Source organism: Equus caballus, chromosome 7 (assembly GCF_041296265.1).
Source record: "Equus caballus isolate H_3958 breed thoroughbred chromosome 7, TB-T2T, whole genome shotgun sequence".
Classification (NCBI taxonomy): Eukaryota; Metazoa; Chordata; class Mammalia; order Perissodactyla; family Equidae; genus Equus; species Equus caballus.
In genome coordinates, this window is record NC_091690.1 from 80,432,771 (window position 1) to 80,454,936 (window position 22,166).

At 41.2% G+C, this 22,166-nt stretch overlaps 1 protein-coding gene across 26 annotated transcripts in view; it reads right to left on the reverse strand.

The window, feature by feature from the left end:
* The window catches only part of STK33 (serine/threonine kinase 33), a 121,300-nt gene extending 103,570 nt beyond the window's left edge, over window positions 1-17,730 (reverse strand). For 6 of the 26 annotated variants that reach the window (XM_023645986.2, XM_070273394.1, XM_070273381.1 and 3 more), the window contains exons 1-2: window positions 17,221-17,440; window positions 17,012-17,133 (exon numbers count right to left, since the gene is read on the reverse strand). The gene's annotated coding sequence lies outside the window, so the exon portion shown is untranslated. Of the gene's footprint in view, window positions 1-17,011; window positions 17,134-17,220; window positions 17,493-17,530 lie in introns of those variants that run through there. The other 20 variants (XM_023645991.2, XM_014741923.3, XM_023645990.2 and 17 more) reach the window with 17 other exon arrangements.
* Window positions 17,731-22,166: the final 4,436 nt, after the last annotated feature.

The window sequence follows — 22,166 nt, forward strand, 5'->3', positions numbered from 1 at the left end:
AAGAGGCTCTTTTTTTTTTGAACTGGAACAATCTCCTAGATATTGTTGGGCAAAAAAATCAAGGAGCAGTCCAGCACCTATAGTATATTACCATTTGTGTAAAACAGGGGTGAAATTTCATTTATATATATAACATATTAAATGTGTAATACAGATATATATTTAATTTATACATACACACACGTACATACAGAATGTCTCTGGAAGGACACTGACTCATTGCAGGGAAATGAGTGTCAAGAGGACAGCGACAAAAGAAAGACTTTTTCACTAAATACCCTTCTATTTTTAAATTATGTACCACATAAACTACTATCTATTCAAAAAATAATTAAACTTCAAACTAAAAGAACGCATGGTGTAGTAGTTACATGCAGAGGCTCTGCAGATAAGAACACTTGCGGTTAAGTGCCAGCCCCGCCACTGACCACTGCGTGACCTCAGACAAGCTCTCCACGCCCCAGTTTCCTCACCTATAAAATGGGGCAATGGTAGTTACTGGGAGAATTAAATCAAATCAACTACGCAAGTCACTTAGCACAGTGCCTGCAAACTACTATTACTTAATGTTCTCTTTTAACTGGTACTGAAGACTTGGAAATCACAGTTACACTCATCATCAATCTTTTTCTCTTTCTTCTTATTCTCAGGGAGCAAATTTTGCAAGTTCCTCTGTCAAAAACATATGGCATCCAACCATTTCTTTCCAGTTTATAACCACTAGAGATTGGCCCCCAGACCCCAAAGAATCACCTAAAAGAGTGTGAATTTCATGAGCGAGGCAATTAGGAGCCACTGCACACTCAGTGCAGGTTTTATATCATATAAACTAACCTTTCACTCCGATCCTCACTGCCACTTTATATGGATACCTACACAATCTCTACTAAATACCAAATGCCACCAACTTATATCTGTATTCCTAGTTTGCCATTTATAAAGTATTTTCAAATACTTCAGCTCAATTCCTCAAATAAGAATCCCAGAAATAGACAGTCCATTAAAGGATATTCTAATTTTTGAACAACCATGAGGCAAGCAGAGCAGATATTTTTATTCCTCTTTTGTAGATGAACATTTTTAGTTGAAAAGCAACCTATTAAATATGAATTTAAAGATTTTAAAATAATAAACAAAGGAAATGAAAGCCAAAGATGAGGAGTAACTTGCCAAAGGCCACCTGCTTTACAAGAAAAAAATGCCTAGTATTCAGATCTTCTCAATTCACCCACGTGTTTACCAGGAAGTGTCCCTTCTTACCAGGAAGTCGTCACGTATACTGTCTTTCCTCACCTAGGAGGCTCTCAGCTACCTCAACCAAGACCTGGTTCACAGAAGCTGCACTGGATCTGGCAGCCACAGGTCTCTCTCTGAACTCCAGCCACTGCAGCAGCAAACAACTTAGCACTTCCCTGGGGGTCCTCTGCTATTATTTCATGTTGGTATTGTCTCCTCAGATGTAAGCAGCCTGGGAGCAAGTTGGTCCAGTGGAAAAGGCACTGTAATCACCACCCCCGACCCTATCCCCCCATTATCCACTGTCATTTCTCTCCACTTGGTAGCTCAGACTCCCAGCCTCAGCCAAACAAATGTACCTGCTGCCTCATCCATCTCTCCCTCTAAACTCCTCCACGGATGCCTTTCCCTTCCTCCCGACCAAGCCACACTCCTCATCTCCCACCAAGCCTTAATCCAACCTGCCTCTCAGCCCATTTCCTTAGCAACCTTTCTGCAACTGATGTACACAGTGCTGCACAATATTTTTGTTCACATCTCATGATATTTCTACATATATGCTCATGTTCTTTTCACCTGGGCCTGTCTTGTCTTTCCATTAGCTTGCAAAGTTAAAGTTGGGAATAATGTCTTCTATTCTTCTGAATTTGTCCACAACCCGAAAAACAGTATACTATTGCACATAGTAACTCTTGTTGATTGACTATTTTCTGAAAGAGATTATGTATCTTCAAAACACAATCAACTTCTTTTCTACTTTCATTTTTCTTTTTTTCAAAACTTCAACTATTCAGGGGGCCGGCCGGGTTACGCAGTGGTTAGGTTCGCACATTCTGCCCTGGATTCACCAGTTTGGATCCCAGGTGCAGACACGGCACCACTTGCCAAGCCATGCTGTGGTAGGCGTCTCACATATAAAATAGAGGAAGATGGGCACGGATGTTAGCTCAGGGCCAGTCTTCCTCAGCAAAAAGAGGAGGATTGGCGGGAGATGTTAGCTCAGGGCTAATCTTCCTCAAAAACAACATTCAACTATTCATTCTGCTCTGAAAAGACTGTCTTCTCATGTTTATGTCAAACACACCTACAAGTTGCAACATAGTACTATTCCATAGAGAAAATTCCTCCTAAACCAGCCATGTAAATGGAGTGTGGGTGCTTTTTAGTTCTACAAATGATTATGTTATTCCATATACTAATAAAAATGCTTGTTCTACACAGATTACATAATGAGGGTTCCCAAATCTATACATTCAGTTGAGATTTCTCTCCTAAGTTTCAGACCCACAGTACAACTGCCTACTGGGCATATCTACAAGGATGACCCACAAGCACCTCAAATTCAACATGTGCACAACAGTCACAATCATCTCACCTTGCTCCTCCCCACTCAACCTTCGCCTGGACTGCTCCTCCCCCGCCGCCTCCTGGGCTCCCTGTCTCAGTGACTCGTCCCACCATCACCCAAACGGCCAAGTCATAAATTTAAGAGTCATTCTACTCTCCTCCCTCTCCTTAAATCCACAAATCCTGCTTCTACCTCTAAATATCTTTAAAATTAATCCGCCTCTCTGTAGAATGCACATAGAATGAGAGAAGAGAGAGAGTTGGAGAGGAGGACTCATGCCTAGGCCCCCAAAATTCCAGGACTGGGGAGCAGTGATTAAGACAACTGACCCTGGCACCAAACTGGCATGATTCAAATCCCAGCTGAGGCACTTACGAGCTATCTGACCTTGGGCATATTACTGAACCTATCTATGTCTCAGTTTTCTCATCTGCCCAACTGAGATAAGACTAGTAGCTATCTCATAGGATTCTTGTAAAGTATAAATGAATTAATATAACGTAAAGTGCTTAGAGTAATGTCTGGTATACTTTATAGTATTCACTACTATTTTCAACAGAAATATGATTCTGTTTTTATTTCACAAGGTACTTGTTCTACAACAGTGTAAAATTCAGAAGTTTTTCATCAAGACAGAAAATCAAAACATAGTCCAATGTCCAATTAATCTAAGCCTCCAACCCACTTAAAGTTTTAGTCATGTTGTGCCTATGGACATTTCCCTACTCTACGACTCCAATATCTTTTACGTGGATTGCTATACCAGCCTCCAATTAATTGATCTCTTGATCTCTAGCCCTTCCCAGCATATTCTCCAAACTGCAGCCAAAATGACTTTTCTAAAGTACATATCTAATTATGCCATTCTCCTACATAAAGCCCTTCAATCACCCCCTATTATCTTAAATCAAAGTCTAGATTCCTTAACATGGCTGACAGAGCCCGACAGGTTATGCACGATATGGTCTCTAGCCTCATCTTTATCCACTCTCATCTCGTACTCTAGGCTCCAGCCATCATTCTTTCAGTGCCTAAAGTTCTCTCAGTTCCTACGTCCCTGAGGTCCAGACTTTTGCATATGCTATTTCCTCTGTTAGAAACGCCTTGCCCCATCACTCTACCTTTTACTTGGATAATTTCTACCTATCCTTCAGTTTAAGTTTAGATGCCACGTCACCCAAAACTCTATCTTCAGGTCCCCAAGTCTGGACTAGGTGCCCTCCTACGAGTCAAGCAGTACCATATACTTCCCCTATCACAGCACCTTTCTCAGCTGCCTAGTTACTTGTCCGCATTCCCCACTAGATGATAAGCTCAAGGAGGGGAGAGACCACATCTTTCTCCTATCCCAGTGCTCAGCACAATGCCTGCCACATAGTAGGTGCTTTACTAAATATCTGTCGAACATATAACTTAGTATCACAAATAGGGCTTCACAAGATTTACAAATATTCTGCAAACAACATTAAGCGAAAGGATTTTTTAAAACTAAAGTAAACCAAGTAAATAAAATACTAATAAATAGAGAAGTTGAAAGCTTTAGGAAGACATTCAATATGACACAGAATCCAATCACTATGACTGACCAGTGACCAGGTTAGAATCCTTGGGAAGGGGCAAAATAGGCTTCTCGTAAGAACAGGTAGAAATAGATTCCAGTAACATAGAGGCAAGAAATCATGACCAACAATATATCTCCAGCTAAGCCTCTGAAAACCAAAATAATATATCATAGGAGATCTTTTAAAGATGTAAAACACGTGCTTTAATCTCCTGGCCAACTATAAATTCCACCACACTGAACTGAAAAATCAATGCCTGAAATCCATGCAGATTAAATAATATTGACAAGTACAAAAAAGTTAATAAATATTCATCTGAACTCTACCTGTTAACAGTCAATTTTCAGTTCTGTTATTTTCCTCACCTCCATACACAAAGTAAGTTTCTCCACCCTCCATACTTTGTAGCACTTTATATATAGCCCTGATATTACTTTTATCACATTCTATTGTAACTACTTATGTATGTCTCCCCCGCCAGACTCTCATGAAGACAGAGGTGGCGCCATGAAATCCTCATTGTACCTTTAGGGCTATCACAGGGCACACAGTGGGCATTCAGTGTTTGTGGAAAGGAGAAAAAGAAGGAGGGAAGGAAAAGAAAGAGAAAGAGCAATCTATTTACACAAATAAGCCAAACGGTAGCAGTTGAAGTGGTAGAGAACTCCCACAGATGTAAGGAAAAGAAGCCTGTAAGAAGGTAAATTGTTCAAAGTTAACATTCAGATAATTCAGTGAAATTTGAGCTAATATGAATTAATAATAGAAATAATGACAACTCAGTCTCACCCCATTGGTACTCTACAAATAAGCTCACAGAGTAAGGAGCTCCCCATAGAGTTCTTATATCCCACGTAGAAACAGAGAGGCAAAAAAGAACAGGGGAGCAGAAGGGGGAAGAGAAGAAGAAAAAAGCTGTTCCATGCCCCAACCAGATGTCTAAGAAGCTACAACTCAAATACTTCAAAAATGGGTGTCCATGGCTAATATTATTAATATTTTGAGAAAGATGTATGAGAATATTTTACTTATATTAAGGCCAGAGGAAAAAAAAATGTTGGATATTCTCAATAGAAATTCATTGTCATATTTCCACTTAGCAATGTGACTCTAAAACGTTCAGACGTAAAGTGATAAATTTATTTGTTCAGTATTTATATCAGATACCCAAATATTTGAAAAATCATTATTTCAACATTAAATATAACTATTTACGCTGCACAGTATTCAAGCTGGAGTTAGAAGAAAGGACCATCCTATGGAAGACTTGTTTTTAGCAGAGTCAGAGAACCTGTTTATTCAAGATTGCCCAGGATTCACCTCGCTCCCCAGAAAACTCAAGGTCATTCCCCATATTCTCTAATACCAACGGCCTGGGGTGCATAAGAATTCACAGAAGAGAGATGTAACCCTTCATATTCACATACACTTTGGGGTCTTTAAATGAAAAGTATTAAAGAATTCTAAATGTCCTATAAAACTTGTATCTTTCTCACCAGGGAAATTCTCCCAGCGTGATGACTTTCTTTTTCACAATACAAAATCAAAGCTCAAATAGCACTCACTTTGAACTCAGGTTCATCCCAGAAAACAGACTTCTCTAACGACTTAGGAAAGAAACTCAACACTCACACAGAGCCTTTCCACTTCAGAAGAAAGTCTATTCTGAAAGAGAACCGTCTGTCCCTGGAGGATGAGCCCATTCCAAAGAGAATATATATAACTTCCCCTATTTTATTAATTTATTGGCATTTCATCCACAATGAGCAAACTGTTTGAAAGCTAAATGCACTAAATCTTCTTTCATGGGACCTGTAAGTATTTTTTGAACTCTTAGCGGTTTGCACTTAATGCTTTATTTTAAAATCAGATTTAATCATATCATAAAACCAGTAGTTCTTCAGGAAGATGGATTTCATTTTATGTCTATTACCACAGGTCAGAACTGCAATGAACTGCGATTCCATTTGTAACTACTGACACCGCACTCAATAAGCCAATTAGTAAGCGGGTCTGAAAACACAATTTTCCAAAATGACTATCATGCGCCCACTTCCTATTCTTAAATATATGACACTAATCGAATGTCCATATTATTTTATTTATAGATCTTTCTCAAATAATCTCACAACAAAATCACCAGTTTTTAATTCCTACTTCCACAAAGGCTCTTTTTTGGCTCTATTTTGCAGACTTAACAGAACTATATATTTTTTTAAAAACAATTTGAAAAATAAGTGTTCAAAACAAAAAACATTTTCTTCGGAGACTCAGAGGTCTCTATAGCATATAGCTTTATAATTTTATAAGAATGGGAACAGAGGACAAGATTATGAAAATATAGTAAGTCAATTATACAAAACAAATGTATGGGTATGTGTATATGTGCATGTGGTATATAGCCACTTTGTGAATTATCTACAAAAACAATTTAAAGTCAGGCACTTTTAATCCACTATGTCACAGCCTTTTTGGCTATGGTATGTTCAGGAATATAAAATCAATCAAATAAATCACTAAAGCAAAACCTAGAATGGAGAAGTCACCACATCATAGTATCAGGAGTGGAGAGACAACCACAGAATTCAGGAATTGGAAAGGACATCTGATACAGCATGGAATTTCTTTCACAGAAGATCTGATGGATGCTGACATGGACAATGTCAAAAGTTTTCCAGGGGCTGGCCCTGTGGCTGAATGGTTACATTCGTGTGCTCCACTTCGGTGGGCCAGGATTTCGCCAGTCCAGATCCTGGGTGGGGACATGGCACCTCTCAGCAAGCCATGCTGAGGCAGCGTCCCACGTGGCACAGCCAGAAGGATCTACAACTACAATACACAACTATGTACTGGGGGGGCTTTGGGGAGAAGAAGAAGAAAAAAGATTGGCAACAGATGTTAGCCTAGGTGCCAATCTTTAAAAAAAAAAAAAAGAATGTTTACCAAAAAAAAAAAAACTAGTATCCAATGACGGAGAGCACATTCTTTACGTTCCCCAAGAAGCTCATTCCATTGGACACCAATGACAGAATGTTTCTCCTCATACTGAGCCAAAATTATCTCCCTATAAATCGTCCTACAGGTCATACTTAGTCTGTCCTTCTTACAGATATGCCTAGTGAAGAAAATGAGCGTGTGTCCCCTTGGTCATATTTCCTAGAGGCTAGCCATATTTTCTACATCCCCAATACCCTCAACTGTCTTTCATATCATTTAAAGACCCTTCACCATCCCAGGCCCTTCACCCTCCTCCAGGTGGAATTCAATTTGCCAATATCTCTACCGAAAAATGGTATCTAGAACTAAAAGTCATACTCCACAAATTATTAACAAAATTTACTCACTAGGAAACAGATATTTGGGGAAAAGTCAAACCAAAGAATCCTCTGCTTCTTTGGAAGCAATCTTGCTTCCAAAGGGAGCAAGTCTTGACATGTACTATAGAAAAGGCCAGATAAACAGAAAATATAACGAATGCTATCCAAAGACGGTGATTAGAAAAATGGGGGGAGGGTAGTAAAAAGATAGATAGTATCATCCAGCTATTTGTGTTAAAAGAAGTTAACCACACTATTGCTAGTCTATGTAATATGACCAAAACTTTCTAAATTTGCAATAAGCATACGTATAAAGAGAGTAGTCACAGCCTTTAAAATAAATTACTTTTAATCTCATCTAAAGAATCAAATGAAATCAAAATACTAGATGTAATTAAGACTGCTTAGTTTCCCTGGAGATTATACCAATCAGACATGTTAAGCATTCTAGGAATGAAACATTTGATACAATTAAGGAAATCCTATTGGAAAAAATTAGTCTGTAAAACAGATAATATGGGACTAAGAAATGGCTTATTAATAACTCACTCAATTCTGAGTATAATAAATACAGCTATTACTATTTCAATTCACTAGTGACTGAGCTCAAAAAGCTAAAATGCTGCCACTCGATCTGCCTCAAGAATCTAGATCTAATTGGTATAGTCACTGCCTGATAGATTTATGGAATCACAGAATTATTTCAGGCTGAAAGGAATTTAGATGGATAAAAAACAAAGCTAGTAAAAGGCAGGACCAAATTTCAATACCAAAATCCGGCCTCTTGTCTACTATACTTGAACAACCCTTCAAATATTTGAAAACAGCTCTCATACCCTCCCTTCCCACCCCTAATCAATCTTCTTTTCAAGGCCAGTTCCTTCAATAATTCATAATGTAGGGAGGATCTCAGAACTAAGTCCCATGTAAGTGACCTCTGGAAATTCAGACACGTTCTTTCACGTCTGGAGGGCCAGGTAGACTGTGTCTTGAGGGGATAAATGACTGGGAACATGGAGGATGGACGCCCTCAACAAGACTAAGACTCCTGAGCTGCCAGGCCACCCCTCAACCCCTCAGTTACTCTGAATAAGGCAAAGCAAGAGAGACCTGAGAGACACAGCCCAGGAGCAGAGCCCTCGGTGAGCGACTATGGGAGAATGCCAGAAGAGAGGCTATGCCTATGCCAACGTCAGAAGCACAAGAAGACAGCATCTCTCCTTCAGGGGCCTTCCCCCTATACCTGGCCCTTCTCTAAGAGCTCTCTCTCCACTAGGTCTCAACTGACCTGGACCTGACAATGAGTCTTTCCTGTTACTAAGCCCTGGGGCAAATAGAAGACTGACCTTTCCAGAGAAAGTACCAAGCTTGAAAGGGAAAAAAAGACAGGGACCTCTCCATGAGCTATAAGGTCATAATGCCAAAGGAGACAGGAAAGTAACCCAGGACGACATTAAAGTGGGCAGGATGCTACAAGAAGAGAATCAGGAAGGCAAAAGCCCAAAATAGCAGATTCTTGGGGAAAATGCTAAAGACAAAGAAAAGGAGTTTTTAAAGCTAGGCTGGGAATAAGAATAACATCAAGAGAAATCTTAATTCTTAACTACAAACTGTGCTTCTGTCTTCTCCATCAAAACTGACCTCAAATCTCAGCCCAGAACCATAGGCTCTTTGTAACCTGGGCCCTGCTGGCCTGTCCAGTCACTGTCTCTGATCATTCTCCTGGATTCCTGGATATCACCTTCCTTAACAACCTGTACTCTTTCCCACCTCCAGGCCTTTGGGCCTTGTCCGCTCTGCCTCAGATTCCTTTCCCTTTTCGCTCATCCTCCCCTGACGTCCCCAAGCAGACTCCAGAGTGCTTTCCTCCAGCTCCCACAGCACCAGTCTAGGCGTCTCTTACAGCACCCTCCCACAGGACACTGTAATTTCCTGGTTTGCTTCCCTCCACAGCAAACTGAGCTCTCAGAGACTGTATCTTTGTATTTCAAGATCCTAGACAGTGTCTGGCTCATAATTTAGTAAGTGAGTGAATCAAATGAGAAAAGTGAGGATAAGCAAAGTGACAACCATGTGCCCGGCTTTGTGTCATGTATGTCTGTCATCTCCCCTCTAATGACTTATGGCAGACATGGAGAGAACAGTGCCTGAAAACAGTAAGTGATCAGTAAAAACCAGTTGAATAAATCATGTGAATAAACATGAAAAGAGCTTTGACAGATTCAGCAAAGTGTTATGGTCATGAGTATGAAGGTCCCTTCCAACTCTAAGATTCTACGGAGTTTTTTAAAAAACTGTATTTGTACAAATTTCTCAGAAAATTTGGAAAAGAAAGAAAGGAAACTAGTATTTATGGAGGGGCTACAAATTTGTTAGGCACTTTACATATGATATTTGATTTGTTTTTCATGATAATCCTGGGAAGTTGGGATTAGAAACTCCATTTTATAGATAAAGAAACCAAAGATAGAGACACAGAAATAAAACGGGAATTCAGGTGTGCGTGACCCCTAAGCTTGCCTACGCTGCACACTCGAACCTCTGGGAGGGACACAAGGCTGCCTTTGCTACCACTCCATGCCAAGGAAAGGGAAGTCTGAAGCCAGCCAAGGCGTGATTCGGTCACGATTCCAGAGAAAGGAGCTTTCGACAGGAAGGAAAAAAGGTGAAAAGCTCTGTCTTCCCTTGAGGACCTCCCCTGTTCTCTGTGGAAAGGTTCATATGGCTCTTCCTGTCCCTCCCATGAGGCTAGAGAGAAAATTTGAGGCCTTCTCCAGCTCGGAAGGAAGAACTCCTCTTTTACTCTTCCCAGAAGGTCCAGTGAGACTCGGGCTATGATTCCGAGAAAACATGGCGAGGAGGCAGCCACACGAGTCCACCTAGAGGCCTTAAGCTAGACTGGAGGGGGAAGCAGCCCCGAAGCTTACATCCCCTACAAGCCCACTCACTAAGTTATAAGCCTACATAGAAATATGGAACCAAAGCCCTAGCTAGCAGTACAGAGGCTCCTTTGCCTGAAATGTCCTCTGTGTAAGATGGTGGCATCTAATTGAAGTGAAAAGGAATCAGCTAAATTTTATTTCCCCAAAACATGACTTACAAGTTAACTCAAACAAATAAAGTGAAGCGTACAACAAATGGTGCTGTGACAACTGGATATCCACATGCAAAAGAATGAATTTGGATCCCTACCTCATACATATACAAAAATTAACTCAAAATGGATCTGGGCCAGACTCGGTGCCTAGTGGTTAAATTCAGAGTGCTCTGCTTCGGCAGCCCAGGTTCGCTTCCCAGGCATGGACCTATACCACTCTGTTAGCAGCCAGGCTGTGCTGGGAGCCCACATACTGAAAAATAGAGGAAGGTTGCCACAGCTGTTAGCTCAGGGTGAATCTTCCTCAGCAAAAATAAAAATAAAAAAAGGATCAAAAACCTAAATGAAAGAGCTAACAGTGCAAAATTCTTTGAAGAAAACATATGGGGAAATCTTTGTGACCTTGAATTAGCGATAGTTTTTTAGATATGACATCTAAAGCCAGGAAGCCAATGAAAAAATAGATATATTGGACTTCACAAAATCAAAAACTTTCGTTCCTCAAAGGACACTATCAAGAAAATAAAAAGACAAGCTACAGAATAGGAGAAAATATTTGCAAATCATATATCTGATAAGGGTCTAGTATCCAGAATATACAGAGAACTCTTATAATTCAACAATAAAAAGACAATCCAGGGGGCTGGCCCCGTGGCCAAGTGGTTAAGTTCGCATGCAGGCGGCCTAGTGTTTCCTCAGTTCAAATCCTGGGCGCAGACATGGCATTGCTCATCAAACCACACTGAGATGGCGTCCCACATGCCACAACTAAAAGGACCCACAACTAAGAATATACAACTATGTACCGGGGGACTTTGGGGAGAAAAAGGAAAAAATAAAATCTTTAAAAAGACAATCCAAATAAAAACTAAACAAAAGATTTAAATAGATATTTCTCCCAAGGAGGTATACAAATGTCCAATAAACACATGAAAAAATGTCCAACATCATTATTCATCAAGAAAATGCAAATCAAAACTATAATGAGGTACAACTTTACACCTACTAGAATGGCTATAATCAAAAAGAAAGACAATAAACAAGTGCTGCTGATGATGTGGAGAAATGGGAACCCTCATACATTGATGGTGGAAATGTAAAATGGTGCAGCCACTTTGGAAAAGAGTTTGGCAATCTTCAAAATGTTAAACATGGAGTTACTATATGACCAGCGATTCCACTCCTAGGTACATACTCAACAGAAATGAAAACATACATCCGCTCAAAAACTGTACACAAATATTCACAGCAGCAGTACTCATAACAGCCAAAAAACGGAAAGAACCCAAACCGGTATCTACTGATGAATGGATAAACAAAATACCATATCTCCACACAACGGAATTTCACTTGATCATAAAAAGGAATGAAGTACTGATACATACTACAGCAGAAATGATTCTGGAAAACATGCTAAGTGAAAGAAGCCACATGCAAAAGGCTCCATATTTTATGATTCTATTTACCTGAAACGTCCATGCAGGCAAATCCACAGAATGAGAAAGTGGGTTAGTGTTTGCCAAGGGCTGGGAGAGGGGAAAACAGGAAGTGACTGCTAATGGATGTGGGCTTTCTTCTTTGGGGTGATGAAACATTCTGGGATTAGTGGTGACGGTTGCAAAACCTTGTGACATATTAAAAACTTAATTGGATACTTTAAAAGGGTGAATTTTATGGTACGCTAATTACATCTCAAAAAAAATTGTGAGGTGGAACTATAAAAAGAAGCTAAATGTACACATCATAACATACGTACCATCAAAGAGAGACGACAGGAAACCAATTACATTAACTTGAAAATCACTGCTGGACATTGGCATTTACATTCATAATAACAAATATGAAAAGTACTGAATTTTACTGCCATAAACTGAATACCAACATAAAGAAAATCGAGAGGAAAAATTAATTTGATTTCCATGAAAAATGTCCAAGGATAAATATTTGCTTTCTTCCCAGTATCTTAGCTGGTTGGAGGCTGAGCTCCCCAGAGCAGATATAAGAACCTTTACATTAGATCTGCCAACGGCAGACAGACTTGAAAGAATTCCAGTGTTAGAACCTGAGCCTCCGACGCAGCCTTTGGGAAATGGTAATGGATTCTCTCCCAGCAAGCACGTCACCGCGGATGAGCATTCCACTGTGATAACGACCAAGTAACAGGGTAGAACTTTCAATTACCAGCATCTCAACCTTAGAGACTGGATGAACATTTTCTATAAGGCTTTTCTTGGATTCCTTGAATGAATACGTGTGACTCTAAATGAACAGTTTTTCCAAATAAACACAGCTCACGTTAAGAATACTGAATCACAAGCATATTTTGTACACATACAATGTAAAAGTGAAAACATAACACAACATTCTAGAACCATGCCTGGAACATCACAGGCACCCAATAAATATTTGTTGAATAAATGTTTATTATAGTTAATAATGTTTACTAAATAATTTTGATCAAAAAATAAGGCAAACGCTAACAATATTTCTAAATCAATAGAAAGCTGATTTCTCTCTTCATCAATAGAAAGTTGTGTTTTCTTGCTTTATTCCTCATACGTAATACCACATCCCCACTGACATTCAAACTGACAAGTTAATGGTTATTAATAAAGATAATTAGCCCATAATAAGTAGAAAGGATATTCTGATCAGTTATAAAAGTTCCTGCCCCTCACGTTATAAACCTTTCTGAAATAAAACTTCACGTCAATAAAACCACAGGAATTTGTGAGGTGATTAGTTTCTCATGTACCCTGAGGTTTATTTTAGTTACTAAACTAAGAAAAGATATATTAATACAGTTTAACAATAAGTTGTCCACTCTTCACATTCTCGAACCCTAAGACAGATCCAAGCAAAACATAATTCATCTCACTGATCCATATCGGAGCTCAGCAGGAAGGGAAATTCTTCCTGAAGAACGTTTGAAAGCGTACTAATTTACCAATGCCAAGCAGGTCAGCAACTAATTCTACATTACATTTTCCTTTTTTTAAGCCTCTTTTAAAACAGGGAAATTATTTCTCAGTATCTAACAACTGTGGGTGCTTGAAATACTACAGAGGATCGTCGGCTGAACAAAGAAGTAGAAAGTATCTTCAGAGATCATACCTCCACTTTCAGGACACTTCTAAAAGTCTCTGGGGATAAGATTCTACAAGTCCACAAGGTGTGACAGACACCGTCAGAAAATGTCTTCTTCGATCCCCCTGACAGCAGAGTAAGCTCTTTTCTTCTGTCCTCAAGGAGACGTGAAGATGACACGACTATCAGCTTTTGTATCATCATCTTTTATGTTTTGTTGGAAATCACACTACTCAACTTTCTTTTACTTACGTTCATTAACTCTTCCTTGCTTTGCTGACATCACAAAATAACATTTTCAAAGAAAATGTAGATCGTTATTTGGTCTCCGCATGGAAATGACTTTCTAAGCATAAAAGCAATGTATCAAAAAAGGAAAGATTTGGGTAAAACACAAAAGGCAATATAAAATTGTTCAAATTTCTATAAATCAAAAGCCATCACAAATTAAATGAAAAGGTAATCGTGGGGCAAATGCCCCATATGACAAGGAAAGGTAACATCCCTACTCTATCAAGAGTTCACACAAATCAGTGTCCGGCCAAGACAGTGCCCCCAGCATTCCCATCCTCACCCATACAAGAAATTGCCAGGTCCCTACAAAAAGAGAGGTTACAGCTTCTCTCTCCCAGCTGTCAGGATCACTCTGCCTCTCTCTTCTGGCCTGGTCCTTCGCCCCCTACCTGGATGTACTCTTTCTTCCAAGCCCTGCTAGACTGAAGATTCAAACCAACAGCCAGCCTGGTCTTGATTTCAGACTTTCCCCAAGACCCAGCCTCTGAAACACAGCTTTCTACCTTGTTGTGTAGCCAGCAGGCAAGTAACAACTCGCCCCAGGCTCCAGGGACACCTTACCAACCAATTCCAGCCAAAGCCCAGCATATGGGCTCCTGCCTGGGCTGGGGGAGAGAGAAATCAAACAATTAAACAAATGATAAGCAGAAACTGGGACTCCAATATAAAAACCATCAAAGAGCTTGTGCAGGCAATTCAAAGAAAAGAATTATCTAATAGCTAACAATACGACTTTTTAATGCTTAAACACATTAATAATAAAAGATGTGAATTTAAAAAATGAGGTACTATTTTTATCTGTAAAATCAACAAAGATTTTTTTTTTTAATAACAATGCTAACACAGGTATCATAAAACTGATGGTGGGAGGGTAAATTGGTATCATCTTTCTGAAGGACAAGGTGCCAATATTTCAAGAGCATTCGCAATGACCCTGCCCTTTGATTCTGTAATTTTGCTTTCAGGAATTGATCTTCAGTAATCAAAAATCTGGTTGACAGATTTAAGTATAAAGACATTCATCTCTACTTTTTTGTACTTGAAAAATAAATATCCAACAGTAAGTAAATTGCAAATAAATTATGGTTCATCCATAATGTGGATTATTATGGAGCCAATAAAAATGACGTAATAATAGCCGACTCTTCTCTGGCATGAAGGACCATTCATTGTTCTAAGGCGTTAACACGTGTCATTTACTCCTCACGACACCACCACAAATACAACCAATGCGGTAGGTCCAGTAATGTCTCTTTTTTAACACTGAGGAAACTGAGGCCCAGAGAAGTTAAGCAATTGGCTCAGGTTACACTGGGACGGACTCCCATGCACTTATCTGAAATTCTAAAATCCAAAAAGCTCTGAAAACCAACGTTCTCATACATTTGTGGCAAACTCATCTGTTGGCAAAACCTGATCTGAACTGATGTGAAACTATGTATAGTCTTTATCCCACTTACAGTGAAGTCATCTTACTAAAGAAAAATTAATGTGTCTGATTACGGGGTGCTGCCCCAGACCCCACTAGAAGTGACACAGAATATACACTATGTTATTTTTTTATAATTTGAAAAATTCTGAAGTTTAAAACACAACCAGCCCCACGGGCTTCAGATGAGGAATTGTGGTGGAGCTGAAACTCAAATCTAAGCGTCCGTCTGACTCTGGAGTCTGTGCTCTTAACCAGTATGTGCTATTTTCAGAGACTGTTTAATGACATGGGAAAACGCTTATAATTCAAACATTCAAGCATTTATTAACTACATTCTGTGCCAGACACATAGACAAAACCGCAGTTGTGACAAGCGCTACTAAGAAGAGAGAAGCGTATCAGAAGAGCCAATGCCCTAGGGAGGTTTGTCCTAACAGAGCGGTCAGAGGCAGTTTTCCTGAGGAAACACGTGCTCTGAGATGTGAAGGAGGAGCAAGAGTTAACTAGACTAGAGAGAAGAGGGAAGGGCAGACCTGGCAGAGAGAAGAGCATGTGCAAAAGCCCTGGAGTAGGAAATAAGCTGGTGACAAAGGACTGCAAAAGAGCCAGTGTAACCTGAACGCAGAGAACCAGGGAGCCTAGTGTAAGATAAGGCTGGAGAAGAGGCAGAGGCCACAGGGCCTCACAGGTGGAGGAATCATTTGCCCCAGTTTCCCTGGGGGACTGTCCCAGTGTAAATAATAGCACTGTCTTTTATTCTCAAAAGTCTCTTGGTCTGAATGACAAAGTATATGGTCGCTCAGTTTGTAGGCCACATTAAAGAGCTGTATCTTTATCCCAAGAGCAATGAGAAGTCATGATGGAGTTTAAGCATGGGGGTTGGGGGAAGGGGGGGATCATAACCAAACTTCAGCTTATAAAAGATTACTCCTGCTGCAAAGAACGGATGGGAATATTGAAAGGACAGGGTGAGTACCATTAGACCAGTCAGGAGTCCACCACAGGAGACCGCGTAGAGATGATGGTAGCTTGGTCTAGGGTGACAGCGGTAGAAACAGAAATAAGTAGATGGGTTTGAGGTTGGTTTGAAGATAAAATGAACAGACTTTGATGATGATTTGGATATGGAAGGAAAAGGAAGGGCAGGTGTCAAGGATGAACCCAAGATTTCTGGCTTCAAACTAGGCGGACGATGGTATGACTCACTGAGACGGAACACTGGAGATTTACGTGAGTGAGAAATTTAAATGCGTGAGACATCCACGCAGGGGTTGTAATTTGAAGCCATGGACCTGGAAGTGTATAAAACAAGGAGAGAAAGTTTAGGTTCAAAATTTGTCGCTGTTTCTTTGCATTCACAGGACCCGCCTCCAAGGCATGACCACCCTATTTTCTGGTTGAATATCGGACTTATTTGGTGGTCACACAAAAGAGAAGGTGGCCTTAGCTGGTGATGTGGGACGAGGGGTGTCAAACGACTTGCAGCATGTAAATAGCCCTTACAACGAATTCTCAAGCGCTTTACGTTTACTCGTCACAAAGCAGTTTCCTATACACGCTCCTTGAAGCCCACAACTTTGTGAGAAACTATAATCTGCATTTACAGATGAGGAAACTGAGGTAGAGGGCTTACGTTACCTGTCCACGTAGTCAGTAAGGAGCTGCTCTCGTGCATACCATCTCCTCGTCTGTTCAAGGGACTATATTAAGTGCTGTAACAAAGAGCTACCATATAATGTAGTCCCACCAGGTCCCAGGCTCTAGGAGATTAAAAAAGAGAGAAAAGGAAAAAAACACGCAACTTCAAAACATTTAAGGATGCATTACTTTTCCCAAATCACACTTACCCTATAGTAAGTTCGCTTTAAACTTTCATAAAGGTTCCGGTCCCAAGATGGGGTGGAGGTGAGAAGGTGGAGACGAACCGGGTAGCCAGGAACCACCCCAAACACCAGACCCGGGGCAAATGGGGTCCCAACGGCTGGCCCCGGAGACACTAGGAGAGGATGGCGGGGGCCGCCCGCCGACTGGCAGCCGGAGGCCCAGTGGCCAGTTTGCCGGCGCGTTGCCATAGCAACGGCCGGGTCCCGCTCCGCCCGGGCCGCCCGCCCCCTCCCGTGGGGCCCGCCCTGCGCGCCGACGCCGGTGGCCACTCACGCCGGCCGGCTAGCAGGCTGGCCTCCGACCGGCGCCCCCTCTTCGCGCTGACGGTCGCCCAGCCCGGAACTCCACACCTGGAGAAACTTTTCGGCCAGCGGAGCAGCCGCGGGGAGGTGGACGGGGGCCGCGCGGGGACAAAGCGCGCCGGCTGCCGCGAAGCCCCTTCTCCCCGCGCCGGCGCTGGCGAGGAGGCGCCCGCGCGCCCCGGGTGCGCTCGGAGGTGTCCCCGCGAGCGGCTCCTGTTAGGGACGGACCTGAGAGTCCTGTTTCGGGGACAGAAAAGCAGCCACACGTTACACGAAATTAACACTTCCTCCCAGTGATATCACGGTACTGAGCTGATGTGCAGGCCAACACTCTCACTCAGGGCCCGAGGCCTCGTGGTCCAGCCAGTTGGAGCTGGGGGCTGCAAACCTTGCAATGCAGTGGGTGCAGAGCTGGCCTAAAAAGAGGGAAAAATAAACCGGATATCAGTGCCGAGGGGAGGCCCGGGGTGGAGGAGGTTTATCCCACAGAGGGGTTGAGAAGGCTCCTGACACACACCAAATGACAATTCCCAGAAATATGTTTTAGCCACAAATCACTGTGGAACCATCTGAATGCATGCCCCCTGCAACAGAGGCTTAAACACAGGCTCCAGCTGTATGCTAATGAATTTCTTGACCTGAACTAGGAATGGCATCTGCGGACATGGGTCCTGCTCTCTAGCAGCTGTGGGGAAGAAATTCAACAATCCTAATACTAGCCTAATTATTTGAGGCAGATGTCCTCTAAAATTTGATTGAGAGCCAATAACTTGGGACAGCAGATCGATTCATTTTGTTGTTTAGAGGTAAGGGTACATTTAGCAACTGGTTCATCCTGTCAGTTTCATCAGAAAACTCAAAATGGCCATGGTGGGCAACTGGTAACTTCAAAATTTGCACATTTTCCAAGCAAAAATAATCCCCACCACGTCCTGTACTGTAGAACATTGGGGTCTTGGCCAGACTTTGTTTTGGAGAAATACAAAACTGTTGTTTAACCAGGGTCTGGAATGGTCTACAGAAATTGTCTCTCTGCCCCTCCCCCAACCCTGCCCCCATCCAAGCATGAATGTTAGCACCACCGATGTCCAACAAAAGAAGATAAACTCTACCATTTGCTTCGTTGAGCTGTGAAGTGCGTGGATCTGCCTTTAATCAGCAGCTATGAAGCCTTACACTCCCGATCTTTACCAAGAAATAACTTTGAACTTGTCCACTTCCTGATACCTATGAAGAGCTGGGTTGAGAGAAACTGCACTTATGGAGAATTATTGGAAAGACATGCGATGACCCCTCCTCTATATAGTCTCAGGGTCAGTCAGTCCCAAACCTGGGTACATATCAGAGACATCTGGGGAGTTCCATTTGTTTTGCTGTATTTTGTGTTTAAATACAGATTCACAGATTACTCTTCCAAGAATTCTGATTAAATAGATCCCATGAAACCATTTTTAAAAGGTCTTCAAGTGAGTTTGAAAAAGCCAGGCTGGGAACCACTGATCTATGTTTTACGCTGAATTAAGCCACACCATCAAAAAGCTACGTGTTTGTACCACTTTGTCTTCACTCTTGCAAAATTGCCTATACCGAGTCTTACTTTATACCCTTATGCCATCTGCTTATATTAAGAGATTATGTTTAAAAAAAAATACTCATGACACCTCTGCATTTACTAGAGGTATTATTTTAAGCATGATGTTTATTACATCTCTGTCGCAGATTCCTATCAGATTGCCCAGCCCAGGGTTTTTCAAACTTTTTGGACTATAGTCTACCAATATATTTTACATTATGACCCAGTACACATGTACCTGTACATTTAACAACTGACACAGCTTTATAAAATATTACTCATACCACATGCTATGCACCCTGATACTTTTATCTCTTTTTTAATGCTGGTTTCCACTTTTTAAATGGTTTCTTGACCCCTAGATGAGTTGCAAGTTGCATTTTAAAAACAGCAGTATAGTCAGATGTCTTTTTCTGGAAACTAGTCCTGGATCCTCAAAAAAGGTAACTAGGTCGCCTGGCTACAGCCGATGATGCCAATGGTAGGTACCTGACTCCAGCCAGGCCAATCATAGCCCTCTCCCCGGAACGTGGAATTAAGACTGAGAGATTTCAGTTTTTCTCTAGGTAGCTAACATAGAAACATATCATAACACAGAAAATTAGGAGCTGTCCGCAGACGTGCTTTCCTACCATGTGACCTGGAGAAATGCAGAAAACCAGGCTGCAGGGAGAATGTGAAAAGAACAGGAAGAATGAAAAAGATTCACAAAGAGAAGAGCAAAGAGACCAAAAGGGTTCTGATGGCTTTCCATCTCTGATCGTAGTATCTTCTGAAATGAGCTGCATTCCTGCCTTTGAATTTCATGTAACATTTCAGATCTTTATAATTAAGTGCCTTCTTCTGCTTAAGCTAGTTCAAGTGGCTGAGTTTCTGTTGTCGCAACCAGAATGAATCTAATTACATTGGTTTTATAGGGCTGTCCTAACAAAACACCACAAACTCGGTGACTTCCACAGTACAATTCATTACCTTGCAGTTGCACAGGTCAGAAGCCTGGCACGAGTCTCACTGCACTGAAGTCAGAGTCGGCAGGGGTTTGTTCCCCACCAAGGCCCTAGGGGAGAATCTGTTTCCTTGCCTTTTCCAGCTTCGAAAGGCTGCCTGCATTCCTTGGCTCATGGCCCTTTTCCTCCATCATCAAAAGCAGCAACGTTGCATCTTTCTGACCGTGCTTTTGAGGTCACATCTCCCTCTGATTCTAGCTGGGAAAGGTCCACTGCTTTTAAAAAGGACCCGTGTGATTAGATTGGGCCCACCCAGAAAATACAGGCTAATCACCCACCTCAAGCTCCTTAATCACATCTGCAAAGTGCCTGCTGCATATAAACTAATATATTCACAGGTTCCAGGGATGGGGACGCAGACATCTGTGCGGGGAGGGGCCTCCCACACTAGGACAATCACTCTATGCCCCTTATAGGAAGACCCATGGAAGAAATGTATTTCAAGCCTGAGTGCTAGAAAAAAATCTTTTTCCCCTTAGAGAAAAACTGACATCCCTTTTCCTTATGGAGAAAGCAAACCATGAAATTGATCACATTTCCCTTTTCACCTTGGCTTCCAGGAAGATAGGAACCAAATTTGCAGCTCAACTTTAATAACTCTGTCAAACTCTACAGCTTACAGATCAGCATTACAACTTTTTCCTGTTCTCTGTCTTCCATTTTCCTTCATTTCTACTTTCATCTTTTAGTATTTTTTTATTGTAATGACCATATTATTTTAAACTGCTTCAAATATTTTGCACTTCTATTTCTTCTGCCTATAGCCTTTTCACCCTTCAGATCTCAGCGCACTTGTCACCTCCTCAGAGAAGCTTTCCCTGATCCTGTCTATCTAAAGTAGTCTCACCCCAAAGTCCATCACCTTACCCTACTTGGTTTTCTTAGAGCACTTAACACCATCTAAAGCAATCTTATTTGTTTTCTTTCTTCCCTCACCCAAAGTTAAGCTCCAAGGCAGTAGGGACCCAGCCTCTTTGTTAATTGCTTATTCCCAGAGCCTGGGACAGTGCCTGGTACTTAGTAGCTATTTAGTAAAAATCATGGCATTGGTGAATGAAAGAATGAATGGAAGGAAGGAAGGGAGAGAGGAAAGAAGGAAGGAAGAGAGGCTTTGTAGAACATGGTGAAATATAGATGGATACATAAATAGGTGGGTAGATCGATTGACAAATAGACAAATATTCATTTCTAGTGTGCCAATGTCACTAACATTTATAGAGAGGAATCAGAGAAATGACACAAGGAAGTAAAACAGAGCTCCCTAAAATGTGTACATAAAGGTACTGGGTTTTCTTGGGGAACCCTTGATGTAAATGCCTTAGACAAAAAGAGTTTGACGTTTTCAAGTGACTCAAGGCAGCTACATTAAATATTGTGGCTAGTTACCATAGCTGAAGTCATCAGTTCTCAGTGAGATAATGGATTGCAACACCATGACCACTAGCACGGACAGCTCTTGACACTGCCAAGGGCACTCAGTCTATTTCAGGGGTCATTACTGCCCAACAATCTGCTCTCATTCTATTCCCGTAATTATTAACTTCTCCACTGGCATCCAGCGCTATATGCTGTTTACTTAAACACCATGGTAACATCGTTGTTACAACGCGGTCTCAAATTGCTTGACATTTAAGGAAGAGAGATCAGAATTGAAGTTTGTCACTATAACAAAACATAGGCACAGTTCATATGGTTTGTTCCAGGGTTTGTTGACCCTGTTGGTAAAAATACCAAAGTTTGGGGGTAGGGATGGACTTCAGTTCAATTGATTCACGCATTAATTAAATTTATCTCTGTTGCTCAAAAGATTTTTAAGAGACTCTACATCACAAAAAAACCACTCCATAATTTTTCTGTTCTATGAGATAAATTCAGAGATGTTTAGATCATTATGTGTTATATTAAGATTTCTTAAATGGGGACACATCTTTGAAAAGTGTATAATGCAAATGTAACTTTTTCCTAATGAGATGTCTTTGATTACTGGTAGGCTCTACAAATTTATGCAAGTCTTTCCATTTTTCTCT